The 23,877-nt window shown below is 38.5% G+C and overlaps 1 protein-coding gene and 1 pseudogene across 16 annotated transcripts in view; one reads left to right on the top strand and one right to left on the bottom strand.

Annotated features, from left to right (window-relative positions):
- CASK (calcium/calmodulin dependent serine protein kinase) overlaps positions 1–23,877 on the top strand; it is a 402,784-nt gene that overhangs the window by 143,980 nt on the left and 234,927 nt on the right. The window lies entirely within an intron of this gene.
- LOC129476323 (small ribosomal subunit protein uS8-like) lies at positions 21,858–22,256 on the bottom strand (annotated as a pseudogene).

Raw genomic sequence — 23,877 nt, 5'->3', positions numbered from 1 at the left:
TCCATCTTGAATTAATTTTTGTATAAGGTGTAAGGAAGGGATCCAGTTTCAGCTTTCTACATATGGCTAGCCAGTTTTCCCAGCACCATTTATTAAATAGGGAATCCTTTCCCCATTGCTTGTTTTTGTCATGTGTGTCAAAGATCAGATAGTGTAGATATGCGGCATTATTTCTCAGGGCTCTGTTCTGTTCCATTGATCTATATCTCTGTTTTAGTACCAGTACCATGCTGTTTTGGTTACTGTAGCCTCGTAGTATAGTTTGAAGTCAAGTAGTGTGATGCCTCCGGCTTTGTTCTTTTGGCTTAGGATTGACTTGGCGATGCGGGCTCTTTTTTGGTTCCATATGAACTTTAAAGTAGTTTTTTCCAATTCTGTGAAGAAAGTCATTGGTAGCTTGATGGGGATGGCATTGAATCTATAAATTACCTTGGGCAGTATGGCCATTTTCACGATATTGATTCTTCCAACCCATGAGCATGGAATGTTCTTCCATTTGTTTGTATCCTCTTTGATTTCATTGAGCAGTGGTTTGTAGTTCTCCTTGAAGAAGTCCTTCACGTCCCTTGTAAGTTGGATTCCTAGGTATTTTATTCTCTTTGAAGCAATTGTGAATGGGAGTTCACTCATGATTTGGCTCTCTGTTTGTGATTGGTGTACAAGAATGCTTGTGATTTTTGTACATTGATTTTGTATCCTGAGACTTTGCTGGAGTTGCTTATCAGCTTAAGGAGATTTTGGGCTGAGACGATGGGGTTTTCTAGATATACAATCATGTCATCTGCAAACAGGGACAATTTGACTTCCTCTTTTCCTAATTGAATACCCTTTATTTCCTTCTCCTGCCTAATTGCCCTGGCCAGAACTTCCAACACTATGTTGAATAGGAGTGGTGAGAGAGGGCATCCCTGTCTTGTGCCAGTTTTCAAAGGGAATGCTTCCAGTTTTTGCCCATTCAGTATGATATTGGCTGGGGGTTTGTCATAGATAGCTCTTATTATTTTGAGATACGTCCCATCAGTACCTAATTTATTGAGAGTTTTTAGCATGAAGGGTTGTTGAATTTTGTCAAAGGCCTTTTATGCATCTATTGAGATAATCATGTGGTTTTTGTCTTTGGTTCTGTTTATATGCTGGATTACATTTATTGATTTGCATATGTTGAACCAGCCTTGCATCCCAGGGATGAAGCCCACTTGATCATGGTGGATAAGCTTTTTGATGTGCTGCTGGATTTGGTTTGCCAGTATTTTATTGAGGATTTTTGCATCAATGTTCATCAAGGATATTGGTCTGAAATTCTCTTTTTTGGTTGTGTCTCTGCCAGGCTTTGGTAGCAGGATGATGCTGGCCTCATAAAATGTTTTAGGGAGGATTCCCTCTTTTTCTATTGATTGGAATAATTTCAGAAGGAATGGTACCAGTTCCTCCTTGTACCTCTGGTAAAATTCGGCTGTGAATCCATCAGGTCCTGGACTCTTTTTGGTTGGTAAGCTATTGATTATGGCCACAATTTCAGAGCCTGTTATTGGTCTATTCAGAGATTCAACTTCTTCCTGGTTTAGTCTTGGGAGGGTGTATTTGTCAAGGAATTTATCAATTTCTTCTAGATTTTCTAGTTTATTTGTGTAGAGGTGTTTGTAGTATTCTCTAATGGTAGATTGTATTTTTGTGGGATCAGTGGTGATATCCCCTTTTTCATTTTTTATTGCGTCTATTTGATTCTTCTCTCTTTTCTTCTTTATTAGTCTTGCTAGCGGTCTATCAATTTTGTTGATCTTTTCAAAAAACCAGCTCCTGGATTCATTAATTTTTTGAAGGGTGTTTTTGTGTCTCTATTTCCTTCAGTTCTGCCCTGATTTTAGTTATTTCTTGCCTTCTGCTAGCTTTTGAATGTGTTTGCTCTTGCTTTTCTAGTTCTTTTAATTGTGATGTTAGGGTGTCAATTTTGGATCTTTCCTGCTTTCTCTTGTGGGCATTTAGTTCTATAAATTTCCCTCTACACACTGCTTTGAATGTGTCCCAGAGATTCTGGTATGTTGTGTCTTTGTTCTCGTTGGTTTCAAAGAACATCTTTATTTCTGCCTTCATTTCGTCATGTACCCAGTAGTCATTCAGGAGCAGGTTGTTCAGTTTCCATGTAGTTGAGCGGTTTTGAGTGAGTTTCTTAATCCTGAGTTCTAGTTTGATTGCACTGTGGTCTGAGAGACAGTTTGTTATAATTTCTGTTCTTTTACATTTACTGAGGAGAGCTTTGCTTCCAACTATGTGGTCAATTTTGGAATAGGTGTGGTGTGGTGCTGAAAACAATGTATATTCTGTTGATTTGGGGTGGAGAGTTCTGTAGATGTCTATTAGGTCCGCTTGGTGCAGAGCTGAGTTCAATTCCTGGGTATCCTTGTTAACTTTCTGTCTCGTTGTTCTGTCTAATGTTGATAGTGGGGTGTTAAAATCTCCCATTATTATTGTTTGGGAGTTTAAGTCTCTTTGTAGGTCACTCAGGACTTGCTTTATGAATCTGGGTGCTCCTGTATTGGGTGCATATATATTTAGGATAGTTAGCTCTTCTTGTTGAATTGATCCCTTTAGCATTATGTAATGGCCTTCTTTGTCTCTTTTGATCTTTGTTGGTTTAAAGTCTATTTTATCAGAGACTAGGATTGCAACCCCTGCCTTTTTTTGTTTTCCATTTGCTTGGTAGATCTTCCTCCATCCCTTTATTTTGAGTCTATGTGTGTCTCTGCACGTGAGATGGGTTTCCTGAATACAGCACACTGATGCATCTTGACTCCTTATCCAATTTGCCAGTCTGTGTCTTTTAATTGGAGCATTTAGCCCATTTACATTTAAAGTTAATATTCTTATGTGTGAATTTGATCCTGTCATTATGATGTTAGTTGGTTATTTTGCTCGTTAGTTGATGCAGTTGCTTCCTAGCCTCGATGGTCTTTACAATTTGGCATGTTTTTGCAGTGGCTGGTACCGGTTGTTCCTTTCCATGTTTAGTGCTTCCTTCAGGAGCTCTTGTAGGGCAGGCCTGGTGGTGACAAAATCACTCAGCGTTTGCTTGTCTGTAAAGTATTTTATTTCTCCTTCACTTATGAAGCTTAATTTGGCTGGATATGAAATTCTGGGTTGAAAATTCTTTTCTTTAAGAATGTTGAATATCGGCCCCCACTTTCTTCTGGCTTGTAGAGTTTCTGCTGAAAGATCAGCTGTTAGTCTGATGGGCTTCCCTTTGTGGGTAACCCGACCTTTCTCTCTGGCCGCCCTCTCACTTTCAAAGAACAAAGTATGGAGAGGGAAATAGTAATTTTACAGTAGAGAGAACTAACAGATTATCTTCACCAAGTGATCAAATTGGCATTACCAGTGATCATTCCTGCGTATATCATCTGTTCCTTGATATGATGTGATGAGAAGGGCATTTCACCTCTGATATTCTTCCCAAGGAACCCATAACCCTGACCTAGGCAAGAGGGAGATGTCCGACAAACCCAAATTGAGGAACATTCTATAAAATACTTGGCTAGCATGCTTTAAAACTGTCAAGGTCATGAAAAACAAGTAAAGACTAAGAAACTGTCACCAACCAGTGGAGACTAAGGAATCTTGATGACTAAATGCAACGTGGAATCCTAAATGGCAAGGGAAAAAGTATATAGCTGACAAACTGATGAAGTCCAGGTAAAGTCTGGAGTTTAGTTAATAGTAATGTACCAGAGTTACTCTTAGCTTTCACAAGTGTACTATAGTTACCTAAGATGATAACACTAGAGGAAGTTCATTTAGTGGTATACAGGAACTCTCTGTACAATCATTCCTCAGTATATATGCAGGGGATTGGTTCCTGGAACCTCACGTGTACTAAAATCCACGCATCTCAAGCTCTGCAGTCAGCCCTGTGGAACCCATATATAGGAAGTTAGCCTTCCATATGGGCAGGTTTCACATTTAGCAAATACTGTATTTTTTATCTGCATTTGGTTGAAAACATTCTGCATATAAGTGGACCCACACAGTTCAGACCTCTGTTGTTAAAGGATCAGCTGTACTATCTTTGCAACTTTTATGTAAATCTAAAATTATTCTAAAATAAAAAGTTTTCTTTACTCTAAACAAACAAAAAAGGAACCGTGAGTTTACACCACTATTTCCAGTTTAAAGTAGCAATTACAGATTTTTATTTACAAGACAGTTATTAAATTATAAGGAATTATTATAAGTAATTTTGATATTATAGTTATATAACAAAAAAGAGTTCTTACCTGTTGGAGATAAGTACTGAAATACTTATGCATAATGCTCTTGTTTTTGTTTTTTTGAGACAGGGTCTCACTCTGTTGCCCCAGCTGGAATGCAGTAGCCCAATCTCGGCTCACTGCAACCTCCACCTCCCAGGTTCAAGTAATCCTCCTGCCTCAGCCCCCCAAGTAGCTGGGACTACAGGTGCACGTCACCATGCCTGGCTAATTTTTGTATTTTTTGTAGAGATGGCGTTCCGCCATTTTAGCCAGGCTGGTCTCGAACTCCTGAGCTCAAGTGATCCACCTGCCTCTGCCTCCCAAAGCGCTAGGATTACAGGCGTGAGCCAGTGCGCCCAGCCATTTATGCATAATGTTTTATTGACGTCCGGGATTTGCCTCAAAATCAAGCAGTGGATAGGCAGTGGGTACTGTGTTGGAATACAGGTGAAACAAGATGGCCAATGTGTTGTTAATTGTTAGAGCAGTATAATGAATGTATGAAACTCTGCATTTTCTACTTTTGAAATTTTCTATAATATAAAGTTTTTTTAAGTGAGAAAGAAATTACAGAGTTTTTAACTTTTTAAGTTTTATATTTGTATATCTTATCTCTGAAAATCCGGGTTCCTTGCCACATTAATATACTTATTTGCTTCATCCTACTAGTTTAAATATGCAATAAAAATAAGACTACTGAATGCAGATTAGGATTTCTTTGCACTTCTTTTCATCCGAAGGGTATATCCCACAGGAATGCACAATCAAAACCCTGGGTTTTAAAGAAATTTTAAATAACTCTTCTCATTGTGGTTATGCCACAAACTTGATATAGATAGATTTAAGTTTGTTTGTTTCAGTTTGTTTGTTTTTTTATTTACATAGCTTTTATAACAATTTTAGATTCACATACAGCTATAAGAAATATAGATCCTTGTAGACTTTGCCCAATTCTTCCCAACATTAACATTCTGCAAAACTACTGTGTCACAGCCAGGATATTGACATTGATACAATCCACTGATCTTATTCAGATATCTGCATCGATTTGTTTTTAATTTTTAAAATTGTCTTTTTTTCTCCTTGCTTTAATTTTGTTTTTAGATTATGAAAAACATGTATATGATTACACAAAGTCAAACCTGTGAATAGGGTTCATTCAGAAAGGTCTAGTTTGTATCCCTGTCCCCATTCACTTTCTTGCCCTAAAGAAAACTATTTTTAAAAATTAGTTATTTTGTTTTTCCATTATTTTTATTTGAAAATATGAGAAGTTACATATATGATTTTGTGCCACCCCCCTTCTTACACACTTCCATATATTCTCATCTAAACCTTGATTTTTAAAAAATTTTAATATGAAAACACTGGGGATCACTCCATGGCAGTAAGTAGACATCTTCTTCATTCCTGTTTATGCCTACTGAGTACTCCATTATGGCATAGAATTGTTTATTAAACCATTCCCCTAATGATGGACTTTGGGATTATTTTCAGCCTTCTTTTAGTACATGAATAACCTTGTGCATACATTATTTCATACTGTTGCTAATGTCAAATTCCTTCCTTAAATGTTGTGTCATTTTGCGTTGCCACCAGCACTGTGTGAGGGTTGTAGGCTTTAATTTCAAATTGTGATTTAAAGGACTAAACTAATCTCTGTCATATAAATTAGTATATGTCTTACTTCATTAAAAAACTGTACTCATATGTATAAGGCTAGACAAAGAGAGTCATAGATAAATTCTGATTTATTTTATGGCCCTCATTTATATCTGTGGACTTGACCAGAATGCTTTTAACTAGAGTGGGTTTCTTATCATTGTAAGATCACTATGTCTAAGAAAATTTGTAATACTCAGAAATAGAGAGAAGGTCATTTGTCCCTCTGCCATTTGTTTACTTTAGATAGTAGGCAGAGTCATTGAATCTTATTAGGAAATCTAAAAAACATACTTGCTCTTTTTGCCAGACTCGAAAAAGTACTAAAGCTATTCATATTTCTTATACACACCGTTGAGAGCTCAAGAGGTTCACAGGAAATAAAGGCAAGATTTTGATGAGACTTTTTTTTTTTTTTTTTTTTTTTTATACTTTAGGGTTTTAGGGTACATGTGCACAATGTGCAGGTTTGTTACATATGTATCCATGTGCCATGTTGATTTCCTGCACCCATTAACTCGTCATTTAGCATTACACTTTTACACTGTTGGTGGGACTGTAAACTAGTTCAACCATTGTGGAAGTCAGTATGGCGATTCCTCAGGGATCTAGAACTTGATGAGACTTTTAAGACATGGCAAGGATTTGGGGTTTATCTTGAAGATGTGGATGCCATCCTAAGGCATATGATCAGATCACTATTTTTAAAGGTTTTTTTTTTTTTGGCTACAGTATGGCTATAGTGTAGGAAGGAACATATTTGGATATGGGGAGAATTGGGAGGCCATTGCCATTGTTCAGTATGGATATTGATGGCTAGGATAGATCAGTGTCAGCAGAGAGCAACAGAAGTGAATTAGGAATTAGAAAGGATAGGGTTTGATGATTAGATAAAGGAAATAAAGGAGGAAGAGGAGTCAAAGCTGACTTGCCATCTCTGGCTTGGGCACCTGATATTTGATGGTGCCATTGACTAACTTGGGCAACCCTGGAAGCAGGTGATGCAGTATACTTTGGACATGCTGAGTTTGAAGTCTCTATAAGATATCTGAATGAAAGGATTAAATAGGAAGTTAGATATGTGGATTAGGAGCACAGAGAGAGATCTTTGGTAGATACAGAGATTTGGGAATGGTTGCTACTTAGATGATTTAGAAGAGTATATAGAGGGAGAAGAAAAAAGAACTTGAGGACTGAGGTTCTTCCAAATTTTGAAGGTTGTAGAACAGGAGGAATAGCTAGCAAATGAGACAGAGAAGGAATAACTGAAGAGATAGAAAATCACGACAGCAAGGAGTTGCAGAAGCCAGGGAAAAAAAAAAGTGTATCAGGAACAATATTATAGGAAAACGAAGGGTTTGGGTAATTCTTAGTTCCATCCTTTACTAAATTCCTGTATTCTTCAACTATTGTCCAGTGTTCATGCTCTGCACAGCTCCCATTCAGCCTCATTTCTGAGATGTGCTGCCTTTTTGGTATCTATTGGTATCTCTTTGCTGCCATTTGGTATTCCTATCTGATATCTCATTTCCTTAGTGAGGGACATAGTGAGTGAAAGAACATTAGAGGACAAATGGAAAGGCCTATACTGTTGTCCTAGCTCTGTCACCAACTTTATTTAGTAATTTTGTTTCTTTATGTCTGTTATCTGTGAGATATAGCTAGAATTTCAGGACAGAGATGGCTACACATGGAAACAATTACAATGAGAGGTAAGGAGAGAGAGGAAGAGAAAGAGCCATCATAGAGGAAGTGATACTGAGAATTGAAGGATGACCAGGAGTTTGCCAAGTGGTAATGGCAAGGATGAAACTAGACAGAAGTAGTAAATATAAAGATACAGAAATATCATAAAGCTTTCTTTTTGAGACAGGTTCCCACTCTGTCTCCCACTCTACTGGAGTGCAGTAGCACAATCATGGCTCACTGCAGCCTCGACCACCTGGGCCCAAGCCGTCCTCACACTTCAGCCTCCAAGTAGCTGGGACTACAAGTGCACGCTACCACATGCGGATAATTTTTGTATTTTTTTGTAGAGATGGGGTTTCACCATGTTGCCCGGGTTGGTCTCAATTTCCTGGGCTCAAGCAATCCACCCGCCTCCACCACCCAAAGTGCTGGGATTACAAACATGAGTCACCGCACCTGGCAAAATAATAAAATTTAAAGAAAGAAAATAGAATGAAGCCAGGCCTCATAGGAACTAGGAAAAAAGATCTCAGGAACCCAAGTTACTGTCCTCTTCATTCCTTAGGGTTTTGCTTCTACTTTGCTCTGGAAGAACCAGCTTTCTCCAGTTACTCAAGCGCTTGCACATGACCCCAAAACAGGCACCCCAGTTTCCAAAATTTGTATGACCTTGAAGCCCAAGTAATTTCTTTCTGCTTTTCTTACTTCACATTCCAGATAGAAAAAAAATAAACATGAATGAGTGAATGTATCTATCTGATTATCTCAGTTCCCCCCACCTTTTTTCTAGAACTGAGTATCCTAAGTTGTTGACCTGACCCCCCTATAGATAACCTTCTTTTGAATCAGGGATCTGTTTCAGCCAGTGGCAAACAGAAGCGCACTGCTGTTTCCATGCTTGGCCTGGAGCTTTAGATGGGAGAGTTTAATAGAATATAGATGGCAAATTGACTATATGAGTGGGAAAAGAGAGAGGCATTACAGGCAGGCAAAGAGCATGTGGAATGAATGGCCAGAAATATGAGCCAGCTTGTGTGGTTAGGGCACTGCTAATAGTGGTGGGCTATGACTTTGGAACAAGGTGCAAGATGAGAGAATGGAGATTAGTTTGGATGTGTAAAAATAAAACCATCGATAAGTATGAAAGAGAAGCTGAGAGTCATGGAGGCCAGTTGAGAATATCCAACACACATAAACAGGAGTTCTAGAAGTAGAGCATAGAGGGAATGATGAAGAAAACAGACCTTATTCAAAAAGATAATAGCCCAAAACTTTCCCAAATTGAAGAAACATTGTAACCTCAGATAGATGTAAGGTTTGGAGAAGAAAATTGCTAATTTTCTTGGATTATTTGAGTTTATGGTGGTTGTAGGATACCCACCTGTAGGTGTCTACTCCAAACTGCCTGAGTCTGGCCCCCAGGAGAAGAACCTAGGCTAGCAATAAGAGTTTAGGAGGCATTACCATTGGCACAGGGTCCATTTCACTTCTTGGCACCTCAGTTTCTACCCTAGCAACTTTTGAGAATGAAATGGAGTGTAAAAGTACTCTGATAATCACAACACTACCTAGTTTTACCATTGTCTTCATTGTCATTGTCATAAATTCTATTAAGTATAGAGCCTCAGTATTAGAGGAGAAGAGCTAAGGAACCTGGGGCCAGATTTCCTATATTCAAATCCTGGCTCTGCTACTTTGTAACCATGTGACCTTGGACAAGTTATATAACATTTGTCTTAAGCCTCAATTTCCTCATCTGTGAAATAGTACCTGTCTCCTAGTGTTTTTATGAGGATTAAATAAGTTATTACTTGTAAAGCACTTTAAATGGCACTTGGCATGTAGTTAAATGCCCAGTAAATCTTTGCTATTAGCTATTAACGTACCTGCATTTCACAGGAACCTTCAGTATCTTATTTCAGAGGAGTGACTAATGTAAAGATCATAGTCTATGAGGATAATAAATTTAGGTATCTGTGTCTTCCTGTAATACTCATAGGATCAGTTTAGTTAACTGCTGGCTTTTGTCTATGTAAAGAGTTTTATGGCTGTTTGCAAATTGCTCATGATGTTATTTGAACATTCAAGGACTTCTATTTTTTTCTTGGTAATGTCTGAAACTTGGAAATAATTCATGGGCATATGGGATATTCTCCTGAGGACACAATAATGGTTGCATTTTTCTTGCTAAGTTGGAACAATTTAATCTTGAGCAAATACCTATGCTTATGCTTCTGTTTTTGTTTATATCTATATACATCTATAGTTTTACAAATACCAATATTGACATTTTCATTTTAGCCAGAAACTTGCCTAAAAGTAAGATTACACGAGCTAGTTTGATTTCAGAGTGCAAATGGCAGTAAAATGAAAGCAGAAAATAAAAAATTAACCGTATGATTATTTTGTAATCTCCGGTGTGTTTGTTCAAGGTTCATCCTTCACCTGTACCACCTTCCTGATCTGCAAGGCCATATCAGGGCTGGCATGGTTATTTACAGTTACTTAGATGTTCTGTGAGACAAGACGGATAAACAGAAGACATGACACAAGTAGAACTGTCAAAAAAAATAACCCAAAATCCATGAATTCCACAAGCGACTAGAAGGAACTTGTTGTGGTTTTCATATCTACATCATTTGAAAGGGCACTCCCTCTCCTAGAGATCAGGAGCTTTACTGTTAGTGATGGCAGGGGCTGCACTGATACACCTGCCTCTGAATGAAGAGAAGGTTTTGAGGAGCAAGAAGGAGAACTTATTTCTAGAGAGAAGAATGGAAATAAGGGCTAGAGAGACTTAGGAACAATCGCAGATACTCATCCATACCAGAGTTACAAGAACTTACACAGGATAACAAGCAAACTGATGCAGTGGTTATGATTGATTTGGTTTGGGGTGGCAGAAGATGCCTCCCAGCTTCTACCTGCAAAAGTAAGTGGGACTAGGTCAAAGGTCTAAGAAACTTAAAAAAAAAATGTGTTTAAACTAGCTGAACTAATACATCCAGTAGATAAAGAATTGCACATAAGGTACTTGTATAATAATTATTTTTTTGAATTAATGAAGTTAAAAAATTTGGGGAGAGAGGGCTGGGTAGAAAAGAAAGAAGCTCAAGAACTTGGGCCTTTAGACACTGCAAGCATAACTGGGGCCATTTAACTAACCAGTGTCCTAGTTGAACAGAGCTCATTTTGAGTATAGAAACAATAGTAGCTTGGAAACTTAGTTCTACCTAACCCCATGAAACCCTGTCTGTCTCCTGGTCAGTTGGGAAAGAACTTGTGAGGATTTCAGTAATTAAAAAAAAAATCCCCTTGAAGAATTAGAATGTCACTGTTCTCTCAATAACCCCCGTAAGTCCAAGTTAAGGCAATAGCAACCTCCTCCTTCAAAAAGGTGAACAGGAAGCATGGAGTTATACAGCGGGCTGAGAATTAAGAGACTGAGGTTCTAGTCCTATCTGCTATTAATTAGTTACTAACCTAAAGCAAGTCTCTTAAACTTACAGTTCTAAGATTCCGTGATGTAACTCATCGTGATTTATATCTGGAGGTTCCTCCTCCTTACTTTAGTGTTAGAGGTTAGGGAGGTGGGTGTTTAGCTGTGAGGATTAGTGAGTACACTGAGGGCTAACAGTGAAGTTCCTGCATGGTAGAAGCTAGAACAGAATAGGGGCTATTGCTCTCATCTGCCTTGCTTTTTTTCTGGAAATTATTAGAAAACCATACAGACATGTATGTTAACGTAAACAACAAATCCAGAGGTCATCTTAGAATTATTTGCTATCCCTTGTAGCTGGAGTTTCCTTATCCACTAGGAGGCACCATTGTCAAACAACATTGATTAGGGGTCAAGAGCTCCTCATCGTTTAAGCAATTGGAGAGGAAAAATGTCTAGAAAGAAGAAAAAAGAGGTAAATAGAGGACCCTGGAAATTGTGACAAATCAATCTTTGTTATCTAGATGGACATTAGAACAGTTCTCAGTTTCTAAAATTCGATAAACAGTATTTCAGACTACATATCAATTTTAGAAGTGGCAAAATCTTTCAAGGCAGTCTTTTTTTCGAAGAAACAAATAGGATATGAAAAAAGACCTTAGAAATTACTAAGCCAAATCCCATCTTTATTGAGGAGTCATGATCAACCCAGAAATGTTAAGTGTCATGACCAAGATCTGCCAGGCTTGAGTCTAGAACCAATGTATAGGGGGGGGCATTTCTCATTGATTTTGGCCATCCCAACACCTGAACTCTCTTCAAGTATTTGGAGAACCCCTCATTTTAAGAGCCTTGATAGGGGAAAAAATCCCATATTCTACTATAAAAGCTAAAAATGGCAGATATTTGCACTAGTAAACATTTAGACCCACAGAACTACCACAGGCCACACTTGGCATCAGATTCACTTAGAAGGATACAGGACAGGGGGAAAGAAAAAACAGCTTTTTAGTCAGGCAGCACCAGGCATTCCTCTTCAGTAGGAGTCCTTTCAGTAGTATATACAATAAAGTTCAGTAAATATAACAGAGAAAAGAAGGATTTTTAAATAGTGTTGAGAAAACAAGTTAACAATTCAGAAATCAGTTTAGATTCACCCTTCCCCACACACGTGCACATGCAACAAAAATACTACAAACAAAATAGAGTTGACAGAAGCTAATCAAATCATAGGAAAGCTAGCAAAAGATAAAATTATGTAACAGATCTTTAGAGAGCTTTTAAAACTTCAAAGAACTACAAAGAAAAAAGGTATCAATAGATTTAACAAAAATTGAAAAAACTAGAAAATTAATTTGCTTCAATCTTGACATAAAAGGTTTACATTCTATTGAACATAAAGAGTTCACCCCAGCAAAAGGGAAGATATTAAGCTTCATACACAAACAAGCAAGGACAGGAATAGACAGCTTCCACCAAAAGAACTACAATTGGTAAAGAGGCATTTGAGGATATGCTCAGTCATTTTAATGTCTTTGACAGTATATCAGAATTGCTTTATTAAACAGTGAATATTCCCTTTCTCCATTGAAAAGATGAAGGTTTCTATCTACTTGCATATCTTAATTAACAATCCTGAATAAGCATCATTCATATTGAAAAAATATGATTATATCCTATTTACAGTATCAATGCAAGAGGAGGCCTTAGCTCCATTTATAGCACCTCAGACATTCCCAACCCCAAACCCACCTACTATGTTGACACATTTCCTGGTGCTCCAGGCCTTATTGTTGTTTGTCGGAAGAAATGCCTTGAAATGCTGCTGTCCTCTTAACTACCCTGTAGTCACCACCACCACTCCCCCATGCTCTCACCCTTGCTTCTTGAGGACCTGTCTCAGAGGCTGACTACTCCATGAAGACTTTCTTTTTTCTTTTCTTTTTTTTTTTTTTTTTTTTTGAGATGAAGTCTTGCTCTTGTCACCCAGGCTGGAGTGCAATGGCATCATCTTGGCTCATTGCAACCTCTGCCTCCCGGGTTCAAGCAATTCTACTGCCTCAGCCTCCCGAATAGCTGGGATTACAGATGCCTGCCACTACACCTGGCCAACTTTTGTATTTTTAGTAAAGACGGGGTTTCACCATGTTGGCCAGGCTGGTCTCGAACTCCTGACCTCAGGCTATCCGCCCACCTGGGCCTCCCAAAGTGCTGGGATTACAGGTGTGAGCCACTGCACCCAGCCCATGAAGACTTTCTTAATCTCTCCTTCTGTAATGTAGGCTCTTAGAAGATGGGATCTTCATGTAACTGGTCCTTCTATCCTCTACAAATAGTAGATGTTTAATGACTGAATACTGAATGAAACATAATCCCCCCACAAATACGGGGTAGTTTAGATGGGGAAAGGGTGAAAAAGATTGTGCGTACATGACTCCTGTCTTTCAGAAATGAATTCGCCACCAACAAATATTTGTAAATACTCATCAATATATGGGATAGTATGCTGAAGATAAAATACCTGTTTATGCTCTCTATTTGTCTATAGACAATTGTACAGACCAGAAGGCACCTACCCATGAAATAAATAATAATAACTGCCAGGTGCAGTGGCTCACGCCTGTAATCCCAATACTTCGAGAGGTTGAGGTGAGAGGATCACTTGAGACCAGCCTGGGCAATATAACAAGATTCCATCTCTACAAAAAAATTTAAAAATTAGCCAGACATGGTAGCACTACTTGTGAGGCTGAGGCAGGAGAATCACTTGAGCCTGGGAGTTCAAGGTTACGGTCAGCTATGATTGCACCACTGCACTTCAGCCTGGGTGACAGAGCAAGACTGCCATTCATTGACTTATAAATAAATACATACGTACACACAAACAAACAACTTGTAGTGTAGGTCTAAATGACCGTAGAGAGGTACAGATTCTTAGGGCCTTATAAGTTCATTGGAAGAAACAGTTAGGAGCTAGAATAGGCAGGCAGGCTTGTAGGAAGTTGATGAAGGGCATCAACACCAGTGTAGGAGTCAGATGGGTGGAAAGGTGAAGAAAGGACATTCCAGGCAGGAGCATAAAGAATGCAAAAGTGTTGGGAAAAGATGGTCCACATAAGCACACGTTTCTTTGAAGAGACTGTGTTTGCCCAGTATCCTCCAGTATCCTCTTTCGTCATAAATCAAGCCTCTCTATATGTATGGATATGTTTCTAGGCTCTCTGTTATGTTCTACTGTGCTTTTGTCTGTCCTAGTGTCAACATCATACACTTAATTACTGAGCTTTATAGGACATTCCATACACGGTACCTGTGGACATGGAGGTGGGGGCTAAATTTTGAAATCAAGTACAGCAAAAACTCCAGGAGGTGTTATTCTTCCAGAATATCTTGAGTCTTCTTGGCCTTCTGCAATTCCATATACATTTTAGATTCTGCTTTAGAGTTTCCACAGAACCTGTTGGGATTTTCATTCAAATTCTGTTGAATCTATGCTTCAACTTGGAAGAGATCGGCTGTTTACAATATTGAGTCTTCTTGTCAGTGAACAGGATAATTTTCACTCCATTTATTTCATTTGTTTAATTTCTCTTAAAAAATACCTTACTTTTCTCCACAGAGATCTTATATACCTTTCTTATAGATTTATTTCTATATTCTTAAACACTCTTATAAAATTTCGTACAACTTACAATGATTTTGCTGAACTCTGATTAGTTGTAATTTTAACTTAGATTATTTTGGATATTCTATATATACCATCTGTAATTAATGACTGTTTCTTCCTTTTCTATTCTCATACATTTTATTTCTTTATCTTGCCTTACTGCCCTGGCTAGGACCTCCAGAATAATATTGAGTTTAAGTTGTTAGAGTGGACTTTCTTGGCTTGTTCCTGATCTAAGAGTTTTTTAAGTTTTTTAATTACAAATACATAGTTTTAAGTGTTTTGACATTTATTGACATGATCACATAATCTTTCATCTTTAATCTATCAGTGTACACAATTATATTAATTCCAAATGTTAAAAGTTTTGCATTCCTCAGGTAAACCCAATTTGGACCTGGTGTAATTCTTATATATTGCCTGATTCGGGTCTTTAAACTTTTGTTTAGATTACTTGCATCTATATTCTTTAGTGAGGTTGTCTTTTAATTATCTCATACTGTTCATAGTAGGTTTTAGTATATGGATTAAACTATTTTGATAAAGTGAGTTGGAAACTATTCCTGCTTTTTATTCGTTTTATTTCTCCTTAGAATGTTCAATAGAACTTGTCAGAAATGGGCTGGGCACAGTGGCTAACGCCTATAATCCCAGCACTTTGGGAGGCCGAGGCAGGCAGATCACGAGGGCAAGAAATCAAGACCATCCTGGCCAACATGGTAAAACCCCATCTCTTCTAAAAATACAAAAATTAGCTGAGTGTGGTGGTGCATGCCTGTAGTCCCAGCTATTCAGGAGGCTGAGGCAGGAGAATCTCTTGAACCCGGGAGGTGGAGGTTGCAGTGAGCCGAGATGGCACCACTGCACTCCTGCCTAGCGACAGAGCGAGACTCCATCTCAAAAAAAAAAAAAAAAAAAAAAACTTGTCAGAAATGGCATCTAGGCCTAGAGTTTTCTGTCTCAGAAGATTAAATTACTGACTCAATTTCTTGAATCAGTAAAGGATTATTCAGGTTTTCTAATTCTTTTTGTTAATTTTGGTGAGTTTTATTTTTCTGAGAATTTGTCGGTTTCATATACATTTTTAAATTTGTGACATAAAGTTTCAGTATCATCTTTTATTTCTGCAGCATATGAAATGATAATCTCCTTCATTCTTAATACTGGGTGCTATATGTGTCTTTTTTCTTTTTGTTATCAGTCTTGCCAGAGATTCATCATTTCACAGGGAACAACTTTTAGCTTTGTTAATTTCTTGAGTATGTTTGTCTTCCATTTCATTAATTTCTGCTTCTATTTCCTTTCATCTAATTTCTTTGAATTTAATTTGATGATCTTTATGTAACTTATACAGGTAGATGTTTAGTTCTTAAATGTTTAGCCTTTCTCTTTTTTTGAGCCAGGGTCTCACTATGTTGTCCAGGCTGGAGTGTAGTGGTACAGTCATGGCTCACTACAGACTTGACCTCCCAGGCTCAAGCAATTTGGCTGTCTCAGCCTCCTGAGTAGCTGAGACAACAGGCCCCACCATGCCTAGCTAATTTTTTTATTATTATTATTTGAAGAGATGGGGGTCTCACTATGTTGCCCAGGCTGGTCTCAAACTCCTGGGCTCAAGTGATCCTCCCACCTCAGCCTCCCAGAGTGCTGGGATTACACGTGTGAGGCACTGCACTTGGCCAGCCTTTCTTTTCTAATAATGTACATTTATAGCAGTAAATTTCCAAGTACTGCTTTACCTACATTTTACAAGTTTTGATGTGTTTACTGTTATTATTCAGTTTAAAATATTTTTTAATGATTTATTCTGAGATATATGTAATAAAAGTATATTGTCTAGTTTCCAAATGTTTGGAATTTTCTAGATTTATTAATCGCTTTAAAATTTATTTATTTCCTTTTTTAGAGATGAGGTCTTGCTCTATAGCCCAGGTTGGAGTGCAGTGGTGCGATTATAGCTCACTGCAGCCTCAAGCTCCTGGATTCAATCAAGCCTTCCACCTCTGCCTCCGGAGTATCTGGGACTACAGGCATGTGCTACCATGCCCAGCTAATTTTTAAATTTTTAGTAGAGAAGGAGTCTCACTGTGTTGCCCAGACTGATACCGAACTCCTGGCCTCAAGTGATCCTCTCACCTCGGCCTCCCAAAGTGCTGGGATTATAGGCATGAGCCAATGCACCTGGCCTTTATTAATCATTTCAAAGAATCTATTTGTTGCTTTGCTTTTTCTCTATTTTTTTACTTCATTAATTTCTGCTTATTATTTCCTTCTACCTTCATTGGGTTTAATTTGCTGTTTTCTAAAACATGTCTCATGATGAGATGTCACTGACTTGGTAACTTTTCATATTTTCTAATATTTTAAGTCAGCATTCACAATATTTCTATTAAATTTCTAATTAAAGTTTTAAAACAAGTTTATGGATACAAACTACTTTGTAAGTACTGTTTCATCTGCATTCTGCTTTTTTTAACAGAACTGATTTCCTATGACAAAAGTATAGTGCCTATTCATTTTTTTAAAAGTAAAGGTAAAAAGAAGAAAACAAAAAATTTCAAATACAATTCTACCCAGTCTTTAACACCCCATTTTAATACCAAAGCCTTCACACTGCATCTACTTATACATAAATATGCATGTATATGTTTATACATGTTAATGTATTATGAACATCTATGTCAATAAATTTATGTCTATAACATCATTTAATGGCAATATAATATTCTACTCTAGTTACCACAATTTATGTAACCATTCTGTTGGGAATTTAGGTGGTTTCTAATTTCTCCCTATTATAAATGCTGTGATAAACCCTTGTCATTAAAACTTGACCAGTATTCCTAGTTATTTCCCTTGGAAGGAAATAATTGAGCCGAAGGACATACACATGTTTAAGATTTTTGTCACACATTATAAAATTGCCCTTCAGAAAGTTGTGTTGGTGTATTTTTCTATCAATAGTAGATTACCTAATTTAAGCAAGATTTCTCCAGTGCCAAGTTGTGTATGTAACATGGATCACCAGCTTCTTAAACTGTAAGATTGGACCTATGCCCCTCCTCCTTTCAGCCATTTTTCTATATTTGTGGGTCTATTAATGGCAAAACCCTGATCTTGAAATGTAACGCACCAATCCTGTACAAGTTTTGATAGTACTCTTTTCATTATCATTGTTAGGAATATGTTATACTGGGCATGGTGGCTCATGCCTGTAATCCCAGGACTTTGGGAGGCCGAGGCAGAGGGAATCACTTGAGGCCAGGAACTCAAGACCAGTCTGGCCAACATAGAAAAACCCTATCTCTACTAAAAATACAGAAATTAGCTGGACGTGAGGTGTGCGCCTGTAATCCCAGCTACTCGGGAGGCTGACGCAGGAGAATAACTTGACCCTGGGAGGTGGATGCTGCAGTGAGCCAAGATCATGCCATTGCACTCCAGCCTGGGCAACAGAGCAAGACCCTGTCTTGGAGAAAAAAAAAAAAGTTCTAATTTTCATTATGATGATTTCTCATTTGATTAGTTGGCTATTTAGCATGATTTCTCAATTTCCAAGCATTTAGGGTTTTCTAGTTATTTTGTTAATCTATTTCTAACATAACTACTTTGTGGTTAGGAAACATACTCTGAGTGCTCGTTTCTTGCAGAAGTTTTTAGACTGAGCTTTTGTCTCCATGGTAAGCATTGAGGTTTTTGGGTTTGTTTGTTTTGTTTTGTTTTTTTGGTGGGAGGGGATGGGGTCTTGCTCTGTTGCCCAGGCTGGAGTGCACTGACAGAGTCATGGCTCACTGCAACCTCAATCTCCTGGGCTCAAGCGATCCTCCCACCTCAGCCTCTCGAGTAGCTGGGACCACAGGTGTGTACCACCACACCCAGCTAATTTTTTTTATTTTTTGTAGAGACGGCATCTCACTCTTTTGCCGAGGCTGGTCTTGAACTTTTGTGCTCAAGCAGTCTGCCTGCCTCAGCCTCCCAAAGTGCTGGGATTACAGGCCTGAGCCACCACCATGCCCAATCAGCATTGAGGTTTTTCTGTGCTACCAACATGACATACCAGAATATATTCTGTACCCCATTTTTCATAGTGCAGCTCTATGGTCCCAGCCAGGAGCAAAGGGTGTTTCATCAGAGCCTTAACCTCTTAGATCACCCTGGTGCAAAAGCAACTGGACCCTGTCATTCTCCATCTGACCACCCCACCCCCTCCTACCTCTCTGGAGTTCCTAAAAGTGCCCCTCCTTTCCAAAACCCACATTCTTCCCCTAGGGCAGAAGCAGCTCTTGTTCACCTCTTTGAGCTGTAATCCTTTCTCTGTTCTCAGGACTAGTTTTTCACTCACTATACTGTTAATTCTCACAAGCTTTAACAAAAACTTTTTGTTTGACTGGGCACAATGGCTCATACCTGTAATCCCAGCACTTTAAGATGAGAGGCCCAAGCAAAAGGATCGTTTGAGCCCAGGAATTCCAGACCAGCCTGGGCAACATAGCCGGATCCTGTCCCTACAAAAATTAAAAATAAAAAAAGTAGCCAGGTGTGGTGGTGCATGCCTATAGTCCCAGCTACTTTAGAGGCTGAGGCGGGAGGATCACCTGAGCCCAGGCATTCCAGGCTGCAGTGAGCCATGATTGTGCCCCTGCAGTCCAGCTCTAGGTGACAAAATGAGACCTTGTCTCCATTTAAAAAATAAATAATTTTAAACATTTCATACAGTGTTTGTAGTTGGCATTTTTGTCATCCTCAGAAAAAATGCTGGTTGGAAAAATCCAGATTTGGTCTGTACAACAGTGTTCTTCAAGGATATTTGCAGATAAGTACCAATCTGTCACCAGTCTGCCATGAGATACATACAGAAATTGAGAGTAAACATTTAGAAACTGTTATAGCAATTTGACATTGCTGTGAAATCATAGCACGTGATTTTGTGCCTTCAACTCCAGATAATCCTGTTGCCAAAGCAGCATATTTTGGACTGGCATATTCTGATCTCCTTCAATGTGCAGCCAGTAATACCTTGTGCCTCAAGACCTGTGATCTGTTTTGTTTGTTTGATGAGTTTTGTTTTGGATAATTTCTTAGTTATATAAATAATGCATGTTTATTATAAATTTTAAAAATTCAGATGGGTGAAAAGGAGAGACAGCTAAGCTCATTCATAATCCCATTACTTTTCACAGTTCAGACTAAACTGCCCTTAATTTCTCTCTGCATACAGTACAGAAGTCCACCTCCCCCATACTCTTCCATAGGAGGGTTTCTTCTCCCTCTCCTTTCATTCCCTCAGAATGGAGCCAACTAGGAAAATTCACAGTGTGTTCTTTGGGGGTTCTTGACAGCCCCAGAAGCAACCCAAGATGGGAAGCCAAAGAGAAAAGCAATAAAAGATGCCTTGTCAGTTTGTAGAATCATTATATTATCAAATAAAGTTTATCAAAGAATTGAGTCATCAACTTTGTTCAAAAGGTTCAAGGTTAGCGTATCAGGATGGTGTGTATTATGAATATGTGTATTTTAAATTTCTTTGAATAAAATTTGCATAAATAACAGTATTTTTAGTTTTTATTTCTATATCTCATGAAATTTAAAATTAGTGGATTGCTTCTTTTACTTTAATATCAATTAATATTATAAATAATCAAATAGCTTTAATAATAGAAAAATATTTTCACAGTGATGCCTCTCTTTCAGAGTAACCCTTCAAAGAATGTGCCTGTATATTTACCAAGTTGCACAAGTGGTTTTGTTTGATATCTGTGGTTATGAAACATTGCATTAAAAAAACATATAATGGCTGAAAGATCCCATTTATAATAGCAACTAAAATATAACATGTATAGGGAAAAAACCTAATAATAAATATTTTAAACCAAAATAAAGAAAATCGTAAAACTGTATCTTAGAGACATGAAAGGAAGTGGAGAGACATATCATGTTCATTGATGAGAATATTAGAAAATGTTAATTTCTAGAAGTTAATGTATAAATTTACATCTGAATCAAAATACAAAAATTTTTTATAGTTTGACAAAATGATTTTAAAGGTCAACTGGGAAGAAAAAAATCATAAGAAAATGTTGGTGAAGGCCGGTTGCGGTGGCTTGTGCCTGTAATCCCAGCACTTTGGGAGGCCGAGGCGGGCAGATCACTTGAGGTCAGGAGTTCGAGACCAGCCTGGCCAAGACGGTGAAATCCTGTCTCTACAAAAAAATACAAAAATTAGCAAGGCATGGTGGCAAGCACCTGTAGTCCCAGCTACTTGAGAGGCTGAGGCAGGAGACTCACTTGAACCTGGGAAGCAGAGGTTACAGTGAGCCGAGATGGCGCCACTGCACTCCAGCCTGGGTGACAGAGCAAGACTCTGTCTCAAAAAAAAAGAAAAAAAAAAGTTGTGAAGAATAATGAGATTTTTTTTGCCAAATATTAAAATCTGCTGCTACAGTATTTTATTTTGTCTGTCCATATTTTTGTTTTTGTTTTGAGATGGGAGTCTCGCTCTGTCAGCTGGAGTGCAGTGGTGCAATCTCAGCTCACTGCAACCTCTGCTTCCCGGATTCAAGTGATTCTCCTGCGTCAGCCTTCAAAGTAGCTAGGACTACAGGCGCAGGCCACCATGCCTGACTAATTTTTTTGTATTTTTTTAGTAGAGACAGGGTTTCACCATGTTGGCCAGGCTGGTCTCGAACTCCTGGCCTCAAGCTATCCACCCACCTCGGCCTCCCAAAGCACTGAGATTACAGGTGTGAGCCACTGCGTCCGGCCCTACAGTATTTTAAATGGTAACTTGATGCAAGAATAGGCAAGTCAGTGGAAGAAAGTAGAAACCTAAAAATACCCCCATGTGTGTATGCACATGTGTAGGGATTGTCATTTCAAGTACCAGTATTTCAGATATGACCAGACAAAATGGATTGATCCATGCTGATACTTATAGCACAGGGCAGTAAATAATTTCCAAGTATTTCTCAGTGACTGGTTCCCTCCTTAGTCTTTATACCTCTCACCACTTTGCTGCTTCCTCCCCAGGCTCCGTCTTTTCCTTCATCCCTTCTAGGTCCCTCCAGAAAATCCTCTAGCTCTCAGAACATCTCCCAAATTCTTTTTGGAAACACCAGAGTCCATTGAGACATTTTATTTGTAAGTATATATTACATCCCTAGAAAACGAATTCCAGGATTTTCCCTCCTGTATGTTTTCATCTTGCTTCTTCATGGTCCATGATGCCAGCTGAGGTCGTTAGTACAGTGAATCCAAACTGGTAGGATGGGAACAGGTTATTCCGCCATTTTACTAGATCTTTGGGTTGCACATCAAATCTGGGATCTGGGGCTGATCACTCCACACTTGTTTAACCTGCCTCAGGTTCACAACAATTTTCCCAGCTCTGTGATCATCAGTGATTTCAAATTCACCAATGTAACCATGCTTCATCATCACAGTTAGAAACTGGACAGTAACTTTGGAGCACAACCTAATAAGAACCTGGTGTTTGCCTCTTTTTGGTATTGTTAATGCTCTGGATAGCATCAGCCAGGACATTCATACACACCATTATGGCAGCATGGAGAGATGGCAGAAAGAGCCTAAATTCTTATTGCTTCATTATGCAATCAGTTTAGCTCTCTCCTTTTCCTAACCCCTCTCTCATCTAAGTTGAATAGTGCTTACCCTCGTATATCACAATTACAAAGGAAAACGCCTAAGCAAAACTGATTCCTTCACTATGAGATGTTTTTTAGTCCTCATAGATCAACTAACCAGCTTAAACTACAGCCAGTTTTTAAAATAGCATTTCTTTTCTCCACACAGGACAAAGAAATGAAAAATATTTATTCTCTCTAGTAATCAAGGAAATGCAAATTAAAGCAATCATGAATGACCTTTTTCCTCTTATCTAACTGGCAAAGATGGAAAAAAAAAATAATCATTATCCTAGTAGAGCAAAGGACACATTCACACATGGTAGTGGGAGTATAAATTGTTAAACTGTTTCTGGTCTTGTGTATGTATCAAAAGTGTTATTGTAGGCCGGGCGTGGTGGCTCATGCCTGTAATCCCAGCACTTTGGGAGGCCGAGGCGGGCGGATCACGAGGTCAGGAGATCGAGACTATCCTGGCTAAGACGGTGAAACCCCATCTCTACTAAAAAAAATACAAAAAATTAGCTGGACGTGGTGGCGGGCGCCTGTAGTCCCAGCTACTCAGGAGGCTGGGGCAGGAGAATGGCGTGAACCCAGGAGGCAGAGCTCACAGTGAGCTGAGATGCACCATTGCACTCCAGCCTGGGCGACAGAGCAAGACTCCGTCTCAAAAAAAAAAAAAAGTTATTGTATATACCCCTTGTCCTAGCAACTCAGCTTGTAGGAATTTTACCATACAGATAATCAGAGTTGTTCACCAAGATGCATGATCACATTCATCCAGGCTTTATTTCTGATGGTGGAAAATGAGTGCTGCCATACTAGGGAGTAGACTAGGCCATTATAGTAATGTTTATAGTAGACTAGGCCACTATAAACATTGTTTTGGAGAAGAATCCTATTTGACATTGGAAAATGTTCCTTAGGTGTGAAATGGAAACTTGGTAAAGTTTTTAGAGCCTGTATAAATGTGAAAGAATTTTCATTCATTTATATAAAACCACACTAAGATCCAAATAATAGAATCAACTGTTCATTAGGTGTCTACAGTGTGCTCAGTCTTCTGCTGGGTATTAGGTAGGGGTACATTGAAAGTATAAATATATTTTTTCTTGTTCTTTAGGACTTTACGCTATCATGGAACTGTTGTAGGGCTTAAAGATGTGCATTTGTTCCTTGCACACCCAGTAGGTATAGCTATAATCAATGGGAAGAGCACAGGACATAGCTAGACAGGGATTTCGATCTTGTCCCTATCACATACTTGTCCACTCACTTAGACAAATTATTTGAAAATGATGCTGACCTCATGGGGTGGTTATAAGTATGAAGGGAGGCATAACAAGGATGCTTCCTATGATGCCTCGTGAATAGGAAGTATGTTAGTTCCTTTACTTTCCCTTCCAGAAGTTTCTATTTCCTCAGTATAATGTCTGCAGCAGGTATATTGGGAAACTGAACTACTGAATGAATGAATGAATGAATGAGATACTGGATTTGAAAATATGTTATAAGCCTTAAAGCATTATGAAAATT

This window comes from Symphalangus syndactylus, chromosome X, assembly GCF_028878055.3.
Source record: "Symphalangus syndactylus isolate Jambi chromosome X, NHGRI_mSymSyn1-v2.1_pri, whole genome shotgun sequence".
Lineage (NCBI taxonomy): Eukaryota > Metazoa > Chordata > Mammalia > Primates > Hylobatidae > Symphalangus > Symphalangus syndactylus.
Note: the sequence above shows the minus strand (reverse complement) of the source record. Positions and strands in the feature narration are given on the sequence as shown.